Here is a 15435-nt window from a genome sequence, read left to right on the forward strand (position 1 = left end):
TTTGGATTCAGTTGAATTGACTTATTTTTATTGTAATAATACAAAAAGTTATATATTTGTGTGTGTGTGTGAAAATGTTCAATAAGGTATGAGAACAGAGTTTAAAAAATACATTAGAAAATTATGCCAGTTACCAAACATAAAACATGAAGTTGTGTGACCTTCTACATTTGTAATGTAGTTAGTATCATTTATTTTGATAGCTGCTCCATATTCAAAACATTAAACTCCTTCAGTGTTGTCAGTCATTGTGCTTGATGTTAGACTATAAGGGTGAAAAACCTTGGACTTTGCATTCAAGTAATTCAATCTTGTAGGGAAAGCCCATATAAACAAAAAACACGGTGCTTGGTTACAAGGGCATCAATAAATGTCTTAAACATATTACAGCAACAGCACAGAGGAGAAATACAGGGTTACCAAGTGTATAATTCTTTCTAGTGATTGGAAGGCCAGGTGAAGATTCAAGGAAGCTAGGATATCTGATGAAAGGTTTGAATGATGAGAAGTAAAGGTCTTACATTCATAAGTATTTACAATTTAAGACATTACAACTTGCATGCTTGCCTTGCCAAACCTTCCAGATATACACAGATAGATATTTTATTTATCAGGTAGATAAAATTATGAAGTTTTTGAGAAATGTACAATTTATAGCTGATACCTTTGGAATAGCAGTGTCTTCAAAATACCAACTAAGCAGAAGTACATGCTCCAGTTTCAATAATATCTGTAATAGCCTCTCCGATGGCTTGCTTCTCCATTTCTGATAATATGCCTTTAAAAACAATGTCCTTTAGGGTTCAGTGGACCATGAAATAGTCTCTGCTGAAGTAACCCTGGTGCCAGCACTGAGACAAACATTCATTTTGGCTGTCAGCTAAAAGAACTTGGAAGAAATGAAGCACATTTATTATGTACTGATATATTCTGACTAGATAATCCTTTTTAGTTGGAGGCACTATAAAAGCAAGTGCAGATTACTGTTGGCAAAATAGTAAAAAATAAAATTCAGTTGAGCTGCAAAAGTTTTGCCTCCAATTTCACAGGTCGGTAATTTTCTTTATAAATTTCTATTAAAAAGTTTTGCTGGGAATGAATATATTATTAAATAAACAATTTATGAAATAGTAAAGTCAGATGAATCAGTAGACCTGCAGAATGATCACTTTTTTATACTTTAAAAATTTGATGCTTTTTTCATTGTTATAGGACCAGTGGTTCAGTTAAGTAACTCTACTAATAAGAACTGGCATTATTATTAGCATGAAAATGTAGTTATAGTAGAATTTTTATAAACCTTTTTATTTTAGGAAATGATAAATAATATCCTTTGTGTTTATAACTGTGGAAAATTAATCTTAAATATTGGCTTCTTCATATTCTGAAATATTAAAATAATAAGCTGGTTCCTGTTTAGCCATAACCTTAAAAAAGTGGTAGCAAATATTTCTAGAAGGTAAATAAAAAAAGATTAAATTACCTTTCAAGAGTAAAGAATAGGTATCTTAAACATGGTACAGCAACAGGTTGACCTGTTAGCCATCTTTCGAAGGAAAGAGACACATTTAATTGTATATTGCACTGTTAAGACGTCCCTTAGACCAGAGGTCCCCAGTCTTTTTGGCACCAGGGACCAGTTTTGTGGAAGACAATTTTTTCACAGACCAGTGGAGGGAGGGTATGGTTTCAGGATGATTCAAGCACATTATGTTTATTGTGCACTTTATTTCTATTATTATTACATTGTAATATATAATGAAATAATTATACAACTCACCATAACGCAGAATCAGTGGGAGCCCTGAGCTTGTTTTCACTTGCTACTCACTGATAGGGTTTTGATGTGAGTCTGCAAGCAATTGATCTATTATGGTCTCTGTGCAGTCAAACCTCTCTGCTAATGATACTCTGTATTTGCAGCCACTCCCCAGCGCTAGCATCACTGCGTCAGCTCCACCTCAGATAATCAGGCATTAAATTATCTTAAGAAGCCTGCAACCAAGATCCCTGGCTGGCACAGTTCACGGTAGGGTTCCATCTCCTAAAAGAATCTAACGCAGCCGATCTGACAGGAGGTGGAGCCCAGGCGGTAATGCGAGCGACGGGGAACGCCTGTAAATACAGATGAAGCTTCGTTCGCTCACCTGCCGCTCACCTCCTGCTGTGCAGTACAGGTCCGTGGCCCGGGGGTTGGGGACCCCTCTTTAGACAGTTATCTAAAGTGTTATCTTTTTAAATGGCAACTTACTTCTTTGTAAGTGATTTAATCAAAGCCAGTATTTTGCCATCTCTTTCTGTGATTTAAAGCGTTTTAGAATCTCACCTTGTCCTACATTTATTCCAGTCATGAGTGAAATAGCAACAGCATTTAGATGGTATCCAGTTGTTCTGATCTGGAATAAGTGAGGTGGATTTTCACACCTAGTGGTTCTGCCATTTTGATAGCAACTATCTCAGACTAGTTCTCAATTCACAATAGCCAGACTTACCCCTCATCCTGGTATATATCCTAAAGCACAGGGCAGTGATAATAGATTCAGGGAGCAATGATGGCTTTATAGAACACGTCAAAATATTTTACCAGTTACAGTCAATAGAAAAATAATCTGTATGAGTAAAAGGACCTTTTTTTTTTTTTTCTGATTGTCTTTATTTGTTATCACATTTTGGGAAAATTGCTGGATAAATTTTTACCAAATTTTGGAGAGTAAGTTTTGAGTAGTCCATTTGGAATACATGTTATGTGACACATTCAAAATTTACTTTGGAGGTTAAGATTGTACCTCAAAAATATAATTATTCCTCAAAGAAGCCTATTTTCACAGTCACAAGCATAGCTGTAAGAAGCTCCTCCAACGAGTAGTGGCAAAGATCTATTTATTTCAGAGGCTAACGATTTCCCCAGGCAGTGACAGTGAGGCCCAGTAGCCCAAATGAATTCACTTGCCATCATTTTCATAAACTATTTCATATCCTACAATTAATCTATATAGGTTAAGCTTTTTGAACTAAGGAATGGGTTCTAATGGAAGAAAATAAATACACTTTCATTATGTTCATTATACAAAATCCAGCCATTACAGAAATACATTCCATATTTCACCAAAGGTAAGCTAATACAACTATTTCTACCTATCACTAAGTAAAAAGCGACTTTTAATTAATCAATAATATAATATTTTCTTATTTAAAAATTTAGTTTTATGTTTTTGGAAAAAAGATCTTTACAACTCAGTCAGACCTAGGTTTTTGTTTTTTTAATGCAGAGGAGGAAAAATTTCTCCTCTACTGTCTTAGCGTTTCTGGCTGTACCTAAGAATTACACGGACATAGGACAGATTAACAGGAGAAAAGCATACATGTTTTAGTATTTTTTTTAACACGTATACAGGAGTCTTCATAAGAAAAATGAAAACCCAAAGTTTCAGTTAGAGTCAAATGTTTATATACAGAGTTTATATAAAGAGTAGTAAATTATGAAACCTTGACAAGTCAAAGGGGGGTGGGCTAGGGTAGTTAATCATGAAAAAGGGACTAAAAGGATAAGAATTGGTTTAACAAGCTTTATTTGTACAGATTTCTCTCCACCTCAACTTCCCATCTCTGGTGAGAATGTTTCTTTCCTCATGGTATAAAGAAAACATCTTTCCCATGACAGCGTTATCTCTTGCTTTCAGGGAAGAAAAAAAAAATAGAAGGTCAGAGTGTCCTTCTTGCATCTGCTCTTTTCCAAATGCCTTTAACTTAAAATAGTCAGTGTGTCCAGTGACATATTTTGGGGTGACATGTTCTGAACTCCTTCATAACTCACCACCATTTTGCATATTATATTAATTTCCTTTTGTTGTTGTAATAAATTACCACAAACTTAATGGTTTAAAACAATGCAGATTTATTGTCTTACAGATCTGGATATCAGAAGCCCAAAATGGGTCAGCAGGGGTGTGTTTCTTCTGGAGCAACAGGAGAAAATCCTTTTCGTTACTTCTTCCAGCTTCTAGAGGCTGCCTATCCTATATTCCTTGGCTAAGCCCACTTCTCCATCTTCAAAGTCAGCAGCAGAGTATCTTCAGATTTCTTTCCCTGTCCCTCCTTCCCTCCATTCTTCTCTTCTTTCTTCCCTCTCTCCATCCCCTGCCATCTCTCCCCAATTCTCACATCTGCTTCTGTAATCACATTAACTTCTCTGACTGTGAGCCTCCTGTTTCTCTCTTATAAGGACCTTTGTCCAGGGTAATCTTCCTATCTCAAAATCTTTAATTTAGTCACATTTGTAAAGTCCCCTTTAGCATATAAGGTAACATAATCACAAATTTTGGGGATTTTAGGATGTGGATATCTCTGGAGGCCATTATTCTGCCTGCCATACATACATAAAAGAAAAAGAAATACAAGTGAAATAAATTAATTGTGGCTTATCTAAATTTTCATATCCAGAGTTCACTTTTAAAAATATTTATCTATAGAAATATAAAACTTATTAAGGAAGTATAAAAATCAAATATATAGAATTCAATAAAATATTGCAAAGTGAACACATGAAGCATGACAGATAAAAATAGAATATTGCTTGTACTCAAGAAGCTCATGCCATCTCTGAATCTCTCCTTCCTCCCTCCATTCCAAAAGTAACCACTCTTATTCATGACACTTTTTTTTTTTTTTAGTTTTGTCTATTCTGAACTTTATACAAATTGAATAACATAGCAAGGCTCTGTGGGTGTGTGTTAGCATGCCCGTGTGTGTGTATGTAGCTTGTTTTGCTTAATATTTTACTTTTAAAATTAATACATTTTATTGTGTGGACTGTAGCTAATTATTTTCATCACTCTATAGTATTCCACTGATAGAATATACGGCAATTTACTTATTCATTGTGTAGTTGATGGACATTTTGGTTGTTTGTAGTTTAAGAATATTCTGAATAATGCTTTTTTGAATAATCAATTACTTGTGTCTTGGGGAATACAAGTACATGTTTTCATTGAAAATATACCTGGGAGTTAAATAGCATAGGCATTGGACATGTATGTATTCAGTTTCGGGTGACATCACTATGCTGATCTCCACAGTGATTAATCTATGTTTTACTGTCATGAGTTCTGGTTGCTTGCTTTACATCCTTGCCAACAGTTTATTAGTGTTTCTCACTTGAAGCGTCCTGGTGAATATGCACCAGGATTTCACATTACACTCGTGTTATATCTTAAGTTGGCATTCTCTTGATTATTAATGAGGCTGAGCACTTAAGCATATTTTCATAATGTCTACTGGGCTTTTGGATATCTTCTTTTATGAAGTGTCTACTTAAGTATTTTGCTCATTTTTTCTGTTTGATTATCTGTCTTTTTCCTTATTATTTGCGAGAGTTCTTTATTCTGGATCCTAGCCCTTTGTTGATTTTATGTTTCAAACATCTTACACCATACTGTGGTTTGCCTTTGTATACTTTTAAGGAAATTTTTGATTAATAAATTTTTTATTTTTAAGGTCTAATTTATCAATATTTTTCTTTATGGAAAGTGATTTTGAGTTCCATTTGAGATTTTTTTGCTACCTTTTTAGTAACAATATTCTCTACTGGGCTTATAATATATATGTAATGAATAAACATTTAATGAATGAATGAATGAATAAAAGAATGATTGCTGAATGATTATCCCACAACCCTTTTACACTTATGTCTGTTATTAATTTACTTAAGCCCAATATATAAAGGACTTTTTTCTGTAGCGACTTCCTTTCAAAACTTCTCTGTCATATGTTTCTATGCTTCCCTCTAATAGAGAAAGAGAGCTAGGTAATCCATTTGCTCAGGCTGCTACAAAATTAAGATTTTTTAAAACTTCCTCATCAGGGGCTTCTTTAATATTTATGTATATATAATAAAAAGAATATATATATATTTTTCCTCTTTCTCTTTCTCTTCCCCCCCATGGCTTAACTGATTTGTCCTTTATGCAATATCAATGACTATTAGATTTTTGAGGTCACACATGTGGCATATATTATCTCCTGGTTCTGTTTACCCCTCTAGGTGATCACCTCTCTAGCATCAAGACAGTGACAGGGAGACCTGATTTGCAGCCTGATTTGCTGCAATCCAAGTCCACTCTCAGGAGACATAAGGAAAGTGAATCTCCACCTTTTCCCAGGTATGGTTTGTACGAGGCAAAGATGTCAACTCGTTGATAGAACATGTGAGGGACCACATATATCACTATGTGGTTATCAGACCATAGGATTTACTGATTATGTTGACCGACCATGTGGGATAGACAGTAAGTGCGCTACTTCCCACAAGTTCTCAAATATATATTTTATATTTACATATTTACACAATAATTTTCCTCTGTTTTCATTCTGACAAGGTATTTTCCTGAAGTAGTTTTACTTCCCAAGGAACCCAATAATGCAGCCTACTTCTATATTCAAACTGGGCATGTATATCCATCTCCTTAAGTGGCCAAATCATAATGATTTGGGGAGTGTATGCCCTTCTGGTCTACCTTGTTTGACATCAGCATCATCTGTTCTAGTTTGTTTTCTTCTAAGCATGTGTTATCCATATAATGTTTAATGATCAAAAATATGCAAAGAAAGAGACATTTACTAATGATTGTAATAGGCACCAGCTGGAGTTAACATCACATGTTTAAAAACTGTCTTTGCTCCTGTGTTTTGGTGAAACCATTTTGCTCACCTTACCGAAGCACTCTTAGACTTATTTTTATAATTTATTTTACTACTAGCATAGTAATTTCCCTCAAATCAGTTTTGCAAATAATAAAGATGCATAAAAACAAACAAACAAAATAACTGAATCATCCTTCCCAAACCATCTACTGATTTTTGTCTGAAATTAAATATACCAAAATTTTTTCAGTTACCCAGATTAGAAAAGCCATACCCACATTGAATTCTCTATTTGGGAAGCTGTGAAACCTTGTAGATTCCATTTCTGCAATACTTCCTCTTTTCCATTCTCTTTTCTGGGACCCAAATTCAAGATTGTAGTGTTCTTAAAGCACTTTCAAGTCAACTAACACACTGTTGCTAGATTGTCCTGCCTAATACATACATTTAATCATAACTCCTTAGTTCTCAGAACACTAATCCCCATCGCTAAAAAATTAATGACCATTGAGAACGATGTTGGCTGTGGGTTTGTCATATATGGCCTTTATTATGTTGAGGTAAGTTCTCTCTATGCCTACTTTCTGGAGAGTTGTTTATTATAAATCGGTGTTGAATTTTGTCGAAAGCTTTTCCTGCATCTATTGAGATTATCATGTTTTTTATTCATCAATTTGTTAATATGGTTTATCACATTGACTGATTTGCATATATTGAAGAATACTTACATTCCTCCGATAGACCCCACTTGATCATGGTGCATGATCCTGTTAATGTACTGTTGGATCTTGTTTGCTAGTATTTTGTTGAGGATTTTTGCAATATGTTGATCAGTGATATTGGCCTGTAGTTTTCTCTTGTTTTGATATCTTTGTCTGGTTTTGGTGTCAGTGTAATGGTGACCTCGTAGAATGAGCTTGGGAGTGTTCCTCCCTCTGCTATATTTTGGAAGAGTTTGAGAACGATAGGTGTAAGCTCTTCTCTAAACGTTTGAAAGAATTGGCCTGTGAAGCCATCTGGTGCTGGACTTCTGTTTGTTACATTTCCACCAAGATCAGGAACAAGACAAGGTTGCCCACTCTCACCAATATAATTCAACATAGTTTTGGAAGTTTTAGCCACAGCAATCAGGGAAGAAAAAGAAATAAAAGGAATCCAAATTGGAAAAGAAGAAATAAAACCGTCACTGTTTGCAGATGACAGGATACTATACGTACAGAATCCTAAAGATGCCACCAAAAAACTACTAGAGCTAGTCAATGAATTTGGTAAAGTAGCAGGATACAAAATTAATGCACAGAAACCTCCTGCATTCCTATACACAAATGATGAAAAATCTGAAAGAGAAATTAAGGAAACACTCCCATTTACCATTGCAACAAAAAGAATAAAGTACCTAGGAGAATAAATAAACCTACATAAGGAGACAAAAGATCTGTATGCAGAAAACTATAAGGCACTGATGAAAGAAATTAAAGATGATACCAACAGATGGAGAGAAATACCATGTTCTTGGATTGGAAGAATTAACATTGTGAAAATGACTATACTGCCCAAAGCAATCTACAGATTCAATGCAATCCCTATCAAACTACCACTGGCATTTTTCACAGAACTAGAACAAAAATTTTCACAATTTTTATGGAAACACAAAAGACCCTGAATAGCCAAAGCAATATTGAGAAAGAAAAACAGAGCTAGAGGAGTCAGGCTCCCTGACTTCAGACTATACTACAAAGCTACAGTAATCAAGACAGTATGCTACTGGAACAAAAACAGAAACATAGATCAATGGAACAGAATAGAAAGCCCAGAGATAAACCCACACACATATGGCCACCTTATCTTTGATAAAGGAGGCAAGAATATACAATGGAGAAAAGACAGCCTCTTCAATATGTGGTGCTGGGAAAACTGGACAGCTACATGTAAAAGAATGAAATTAGAACACTCCCTAACACCATACACAAAAATAAGCTCAAAATGGATTAAAGACCTAAATGTAAGGCCAGACACTATCAAACTCTTAGAGGAAAACATAGGCAGAACACTCTATGACATAAATCACAGCAAGATCCTTTTTGACCCACCTCCTAGAGAAATGGAAATAAAAACAAAATAAACAAATGGGACCTAATGAAACTTCAAAGCTTTTGCACAGCAAAAGAAACCATAAACAAGACAAAAAGGCAACCCTCAGAATGGGAGAAAATGTTGCAAATGAAGCAATTGACAAAGGATGAATCTCCAAAATATACAAGCAGCTCATGCAGCTCAATATCAAAAAACAAACAACCCAAACCAAAAATGGGCAGAAGACCTAAACTGACATTTCTTCAAAGAAGATATACAGATTGCCAACAAACACATGAAAGGATGCTCAACATCACTAATCATTAGAGAAATGCAAATCAAAACTGCAATGATACATCACCTCACACCAGTCAGAATGGCCATCATCAAAAAATCTACCAACAACAAATGCTGGAGAGGGTATGGAGAAAGTGGAACCCTCTTGCACTGTTGTTGGGAATGTAAATTGATACAGCCACTATGGAGAACAGTATGGAGGTTCCTTAAAAAACTAAAAATAGAACTACCGTATGACCCAGCAATCCCACTGCTGGGCACATACCCTGAGAAAACCATAATTCAAAAAGAGTCATGTACCACAATGTTCATTGCAGCTCTATTTACAATAGCCAGGACATGGAAGCAACCTAAGTGTCCATTGACAGACGAATGGATAAAGAAGATGTGGCACATGTATACAGTGGAATATTACTCAGCCATAAAAAGAAATGAAATTGAGTTATTTGTAGTGAGGTGGATGGATCTAGAGTCTGTCATACAGAGTGAAGTAAGTCAGAAAGAGAAAAACAAATACTGTATGCTAACACATATATATGGAATCTGAAAAAAGAAAAAAGGTTCTGAAGAATCTAGGGGGAGAGGAATAAAGACGCAGAAGTAGAGAATGGACTTGAGGACACAGGGAGGGGGGAAGGGTAAGGTGGGACAAAGTGAGAGAGTGGTATTGACATATATACACTACCAAATGTAAAATAGATAGCTAGGGCTTCCCTGGTGGCGCAGTGGTTGAGAGTCCGCCTGCTGATGCAGGGGACACGGGTTCGTGTCCCGGTCTGGGAAGATCCCACATGCTGTGGAGCAGCTGGGCCCATGAGCCATGGCCGCTGGGCCTGCCCGTCCGGAGCCTGTGCTCTGCAACGGGAGAGGCCACAACAGTAAGAGGCCCGCGTACGACAAAAAAAAAAAAAAAAAAAGATAGCTAGTGGGAAGCAGCCACATAGCACAGGGAGATCAGTTTGGTGCTTTGTGACCACCTAGAGGGGTGCAATAGGGAGAGTGGGAGGGACACACAAGGGGGAGGGGATATAGGGATATATGTATATGTATAGCTGATTTACTTTGTTATACAGCAGAAACTAACACAACAATATAAAGCAATTATACTCCAATAAAGATGTTAAAAAAATAATAGAAAAAGCAATTATACTCCAATAAAGATGTTAAAAAAATAATAGAAAATAATTAATGATCATTGTTTTTGATTAAAAAGGTTTCATAAAAAGGCTTATTCGGGCTTACCTGGTGGCGCAGTGGTTGGGAGTCCACCTGCCGATGTGGGGGACGCGGGTTCGTGCCCCGGTCCGGGACGATCCCACGTGCCACGGAGCGGCTGGGCCTGTGAGCCATGGCCGTTGGGCCTGAGCGTCCGGAGCCTGTGCTCCGCGACGGGAGAGGCCACAACGGCGAGAGGCCCACGTACAGCAAGAAAAAAAAAAAAGGCTTATTCACTTTTCAAAGTCTATCACTCCCTACCTCCAGTAGATAACCCAGAATGCCTTATTCAGTGTATCTCAGGATTACCCTATATATTTTTAGTTCTGCAGTTTTGTTCATCCTACTTTTATTTCTAGAAGGCTATGTGACATATGCTCTTTTGAAAAAGCACGTTCATCCTTCAGATGTCTTCTCTGTAAAGAGAATTTTTCTGCCTGGGCTGTGCCTCAACTGGATATTGGTGCTCCTTTCTTTGGCTTTTCTCTTTGTGTCCCTCTTATAGTTTGAGTCTGTATGTTCCTATAACAAAGTGGTGCAGTTATGCTGTACAACCATCCTTAAGGAATGGCCCCTATAGTGAAAACTGTTGATGTTCTCCTCACATTTCCTTGGATCGTTTTTACTGTTTCTTGTCCTCCCTTCTTTCCTTCCCTACTCCCACCTGGTACAGTTTCCCTTCCAACAGCCAGAGCCTGCATATCTTTATCAGAAGAAAACCCTTGGGCTACTGGAGCCTGCTGGCCCTAAGGTATAAGTTGTAAGACCTATAAGGTCCTGGGAGTTGTAGTTCCTGGGGGAAGCCTTTAGCCAATGACCAAACTGGTGCTAGAATGTAAGAGCCAAGCTCCCCTGCTCAGGATGACTCAGCAGTGACTTACCTTGCAGCTTCCCCCTGGGATCAGGCTGATGCTGCCTGCGATGGCAGGACTTTGCCTGAGATGGCATCTTGCTTGGCCACCACTTCTCTTCTCCTTCCTCTGCTCCCTTACTAGTTTTTCCTGGGAGCCCTTCCTTCATATCGTGTACCCAAATGCTTATTTCAGGGTCTGCTTCTAGGGAATCTGATCTAAGACTGCATTCCAAATACCTCCAGTAGTTGTCCAGTTTAACTAGACATAACTTAGAGGGATAAGTCAAATTGCTTAAGTCCTCGAATAGCAAGTGCAGAATGCTGCCAGTATTCTGAACAGGTTCTAATGCATGGTTGCTTCTGGTCTAGCTTTTAAACCCCATGGGTGTTTAAGAGGAGGTGTTGAAGGAGAGAAGGTTAGCATTTATCATTATGTTTGTGAGGGAAGACATGCTTACCATATAAACATATTGTTATAATGACTCTGATGGAATTGGCTGTAGTTTGTGCTGCTGGCTTGAAGAGTTTGAACTCCCTTGGGCTATTAGAGTCTGGGATTTGATTAGTGTTGGCTGCAGTCTAGTCCCTTATCAGCTATTTCTGCAACACATCAGTTCTCTGTCATTCAGCAATGTCTTTGCTGGGAAATAATTCTGACAATCTGGTCTATTTAAATTTATCAAATAATTGTATGCAGCCTAGTCTTAGTGGATTTTCCACTAAAATACTCCATATTTTCTTCTTGACAAACTTCATCTCACTGTTAAGCTGTGATAAGCAGCCAGTGTCTGGCTAAGAGGCCATGGATTGCTGTATTTTCAGTTCTGAGGGTTGTATTGAAATAGCCAAAATAAGGGATGGGATTTATAGACCTTTAAACTCTGTCATTCTCAGAGATCATACAGATATTGCTAAATTGGCCTCTATCATTTTTAATAACCTTGAAATCAAGTATTTGCTACATCTGCTACATTTTTCTTTGAAATTCTTATCTTTTTGAAAATGTTTGGCTATAAGACATTTATACAACATAGGAGAGCCATAATTCCAGGCATATCATTTTATCAGTTCTCTGTGTTACATTATATATTCACAGCACTGCAGTTTTTTGCCTCACAATTGTCATTTTTATAGCATGCTTTGCAGATGGAGAGTTACTGTAGCTGCTTTTTGTTATTTTTTAATTTCCAAATGATTTGAGCTCCTTTTCACTGTAGGAAATTATCTTCACTTCCAATAGGGATTCTACTTATGTTTAGAAACTGGCATTTTGAACTAGAAAAGTCAAGTACATGAATCAAAATCTTTACTCTTCATAAAAATACAAAATATACTGAAATGGAATATACCGAGTTGTGAACTTTCTGATTTATTGTAATTTATAAAAAATATGTTTTTATGTACAAAAATATACATCTGCCAGTTAAGAATCCTTTTTTTGATAAATATTTTGATATATATTAGGGATAAATTTTGTGTTCCTAATAAGGCATAACTGTTGAGCAAATATAATAATAAGAGTTCTCAGGGCTTTGTTTAGTCTTGGGAAGATGTAACCTAGAGAGAGATAAACTCTTGCTTCTGATAATAGTGGCCTTGAGAGAAAGAGGAGAGATCAGTGAAAATCTGGTTTTGCTATAAAAGAGTGAGGGAAACACTTTAAACATTGAGCTCTGCTTATAGAGCTATATAGAAACATAGTTCTGAGTAGACATTTCCACTAGGATGGCACACTGAAATCTGATCACATTGCTGTAGCTCTACCAATAGGAAGAGGATGAGAAGGATGAAGATCCATACAGTCCACTCAGAAGCTACAAGTGCCTCCAGGGAAGAAGGCCCAGACTCCTAAGATCCTTCTTCTGCATGCCAAGTGTGCCATTGCTACATTTCTGTGCCTTATTTTTGAAGCTTCTCGCTCTGAGACCTTGCAACTTGTATTATTTCTGTCCGTATAAAACCTGAGTGAAACTTGGCCCCCTTTACTGTATTCCCTGAGAGATACAATCGTGCTCAGCAGTGTGGATATAGTGCCCTATTCTTAACGCTCAGTGTATAGAGCAGAATCATAGAGTACCCTGTGCAGCCTCAGTCACATCCACATCAATGCTATTGACCTTGATATTCCCCTGCCTTCTGAAGCCTACCCACTCCCTTCTAGTTATCCACCTGCCACATGGAGCAGCCTGGACAGTGGCTCCTTGTTCTCTACTCTACCTGCTGTTCTCATGAGACCCATCCTGCTACCCTACTCCCCCTTCTCCAGTGCCTCAGGAAGTCTGCCTGTCTAAAACCCTCTGAAATCCTGGTAAATATAATTTTTCTCTTACTTAATAATAATTCACTACCTAATAGTATGACACATGCTGGAAAAAGGTTATGAACAGAGTGGTATGGTAACACAACGGAAGCAACAGCTCCTTCTCAAGGATGGGAAAGATCAGGTGAGGTCTTCTAAGAGGAGATTACTTTTGAACTGGTACTAAAATAATTGGTAGCATATAGGAGGTCCAATTGGTGAACAGAGGGTAAGAGAGAGCATTTTATAAATTAAAAAAAAAAAACCTTTCTAGATGTAAAGTGTTCTTAAAAATGAGACATTGTGACTCATTATCTTGGGTAGATTGCCATGAGAAACAGATTCTGAGTTGGAGATTTGCTGCAGAAGGTTGATTGGGAAGACATCTCGGGAACAACAGCACTAAAGGGGGAAGCAGGACTGGGCAGAGGGGAAAGTTTAACCACGATGCTATTGGAACAGAAGCCTTGGGAGATCTTCGGAAGCTCCAGAGCTGGACAGTCCCACAGAGTCGTCTCCAGTCAAGGTGAAAGGCTGAGCCTTACTCTCCCAACATTGCCCAGCTATTATATGTGGGCTGCCTCTGAGAAGAGTGCATAAATAGGAGCAGGTAGCTCTCTTCTGGAGGACAATGACCAGAGGCAGCTGGGGGAGTTAGTGCCAGACTCCTGAAAGGAATCTGGGAGGCGCATCACACCAGGTACTGCACTCGTGAAATTTATGGATTCCTTAGTTATCGGCTTTGAGAGTAGATACCAGCTGTTCTCTTTTTGCAGTGACTGGACAAGATGTAGCGTATAATGTAACTGTATACATTAGTAGAACTGATGGTCAGTTTTACTGAGTACTAGAAAATTAATCATTTTCTATTGTGTTAACTTTCCTGAGACATGTAGGCATAAATAATGTCTAAACCTTTTCTTGAAGTGTTTACCATGTTTGCCCTGGCTGACAATTATATCATAGCATGTTTACCTTGGGTGACAATTTTGAAAGTTTATGACAGTTGGCTTGAGGATTTTAGACCCCCTGATTAGGCAGAGTTAGGATTAATCCTGTAGGGGTAGAAAAAATGATCTAGATGACTTATTTGGGACTAAGTAAGCCTAATTTTATTCTGATGTATAGTTAAATCTTATGATAATTGATTCAGTTCCTCATGAGAAATTCTAAATGCTAAATGTTGCTTTTCAAATATGCATATTATATATGTTTAACATGGTAAGGTCACAGGTCTAAAATTATAGATAGGCCTATAATGGATTTATTAATGATGTGACACTATCAAAAGTTTAATATTTCTAAATACCTTGTATCACCACTTAATTTTTTATATCACTAAGCAGTAGATTGTTTTACATTAAAGATTTTCTATTACAGTGATTGCAGTAATTAAAATCATTGAAGCCTGACTCAGTATAAACTGTAAAGATGTATATTTGTATTCATATATACATAGTCTTGTCATTTTTGTCACAGGAAGAATGCATGCACTTTATTTTCAAAGACTGGGACAGTTTATTAGAAATGATTTCATTTTTAAATGTGTATTTTTGATAGGCAGAAAAAGTAAAAGAGAGTTAACTGGTTGAATTGCAGTAGAAAATTACATTCATGATTCAAGAAAATTTGTATTATATGTATCTACATAAAGTAAGTTAGCAGGTGGCCTAAGGAGAATGTCAAGTATCATGTCATTAACTAGGAAATAAAGCATTTGGCAAAATGCAGCACCCATTAATGATAAAAACTGAGCAAGCTCGGGCTTCCCTGGTGGTGCAGTGGTTGAGAGTCTGCCTGCCGATGCAGGGGACACGGGTTCGTGCCCCGGTCTGGGAAGATCCCGTATGCCGCGGAGCGGCTGGGCGCGTGAGCCATGGCTGCTGAGCCTGCGCATCCAGACCCTGTACTCCACAACGGAAAAACTGAGCAACCTAAGAGGGAAATGGAAGTTTCTCCATCTTTTTTTTTTTTTTTTTTTGCGGTACGCGGGCCTCTCACTGTTGTGGCCTCTCCCGTTGCGGAGCACAGGCTCCGGACGCGCAGGCTCAGCGGCCAT

General features: G+C 37.5%; 1 long non-coding RNA gene across 2 annotated transcripts in view; it reads left to right on the plus strand.

Annotated features, from left to right (window-relative positions):
• Positions 1–724: 724 nt before the first annotated feature.
• LOC117195955 (uncharacterized) overlaps positions 725–15435 on the plus strand; it is an 85165-nt gene continuing 70454 nt past the window's right edge. For both annotated transcript variants that reach the window (XR_007477392.1, XR_004475892.2), the window contains exons 1-2: positions 725–1049; positions 6041–6158. This is a non-coding gene — a long non-coding RNA (uncharacterized LOC117195955). The remainder of the gene's footprint in view (positions 1050–6040; positions 6159–15435) is intronic.

The sequence above is a fragment of the Orcinus orca genome, chromosome 5 (genome assembly GCF_937001465.1).
Source record: "Orcinus orca chromosome 5, mOrcOrc1.1, whole genome shotgun sequence".
NCBI lineage: Eukaryota > Metazoa > Chordata > Mammalia > Artiodactyla > Delphinidae > Orcinus > Orcinus orca.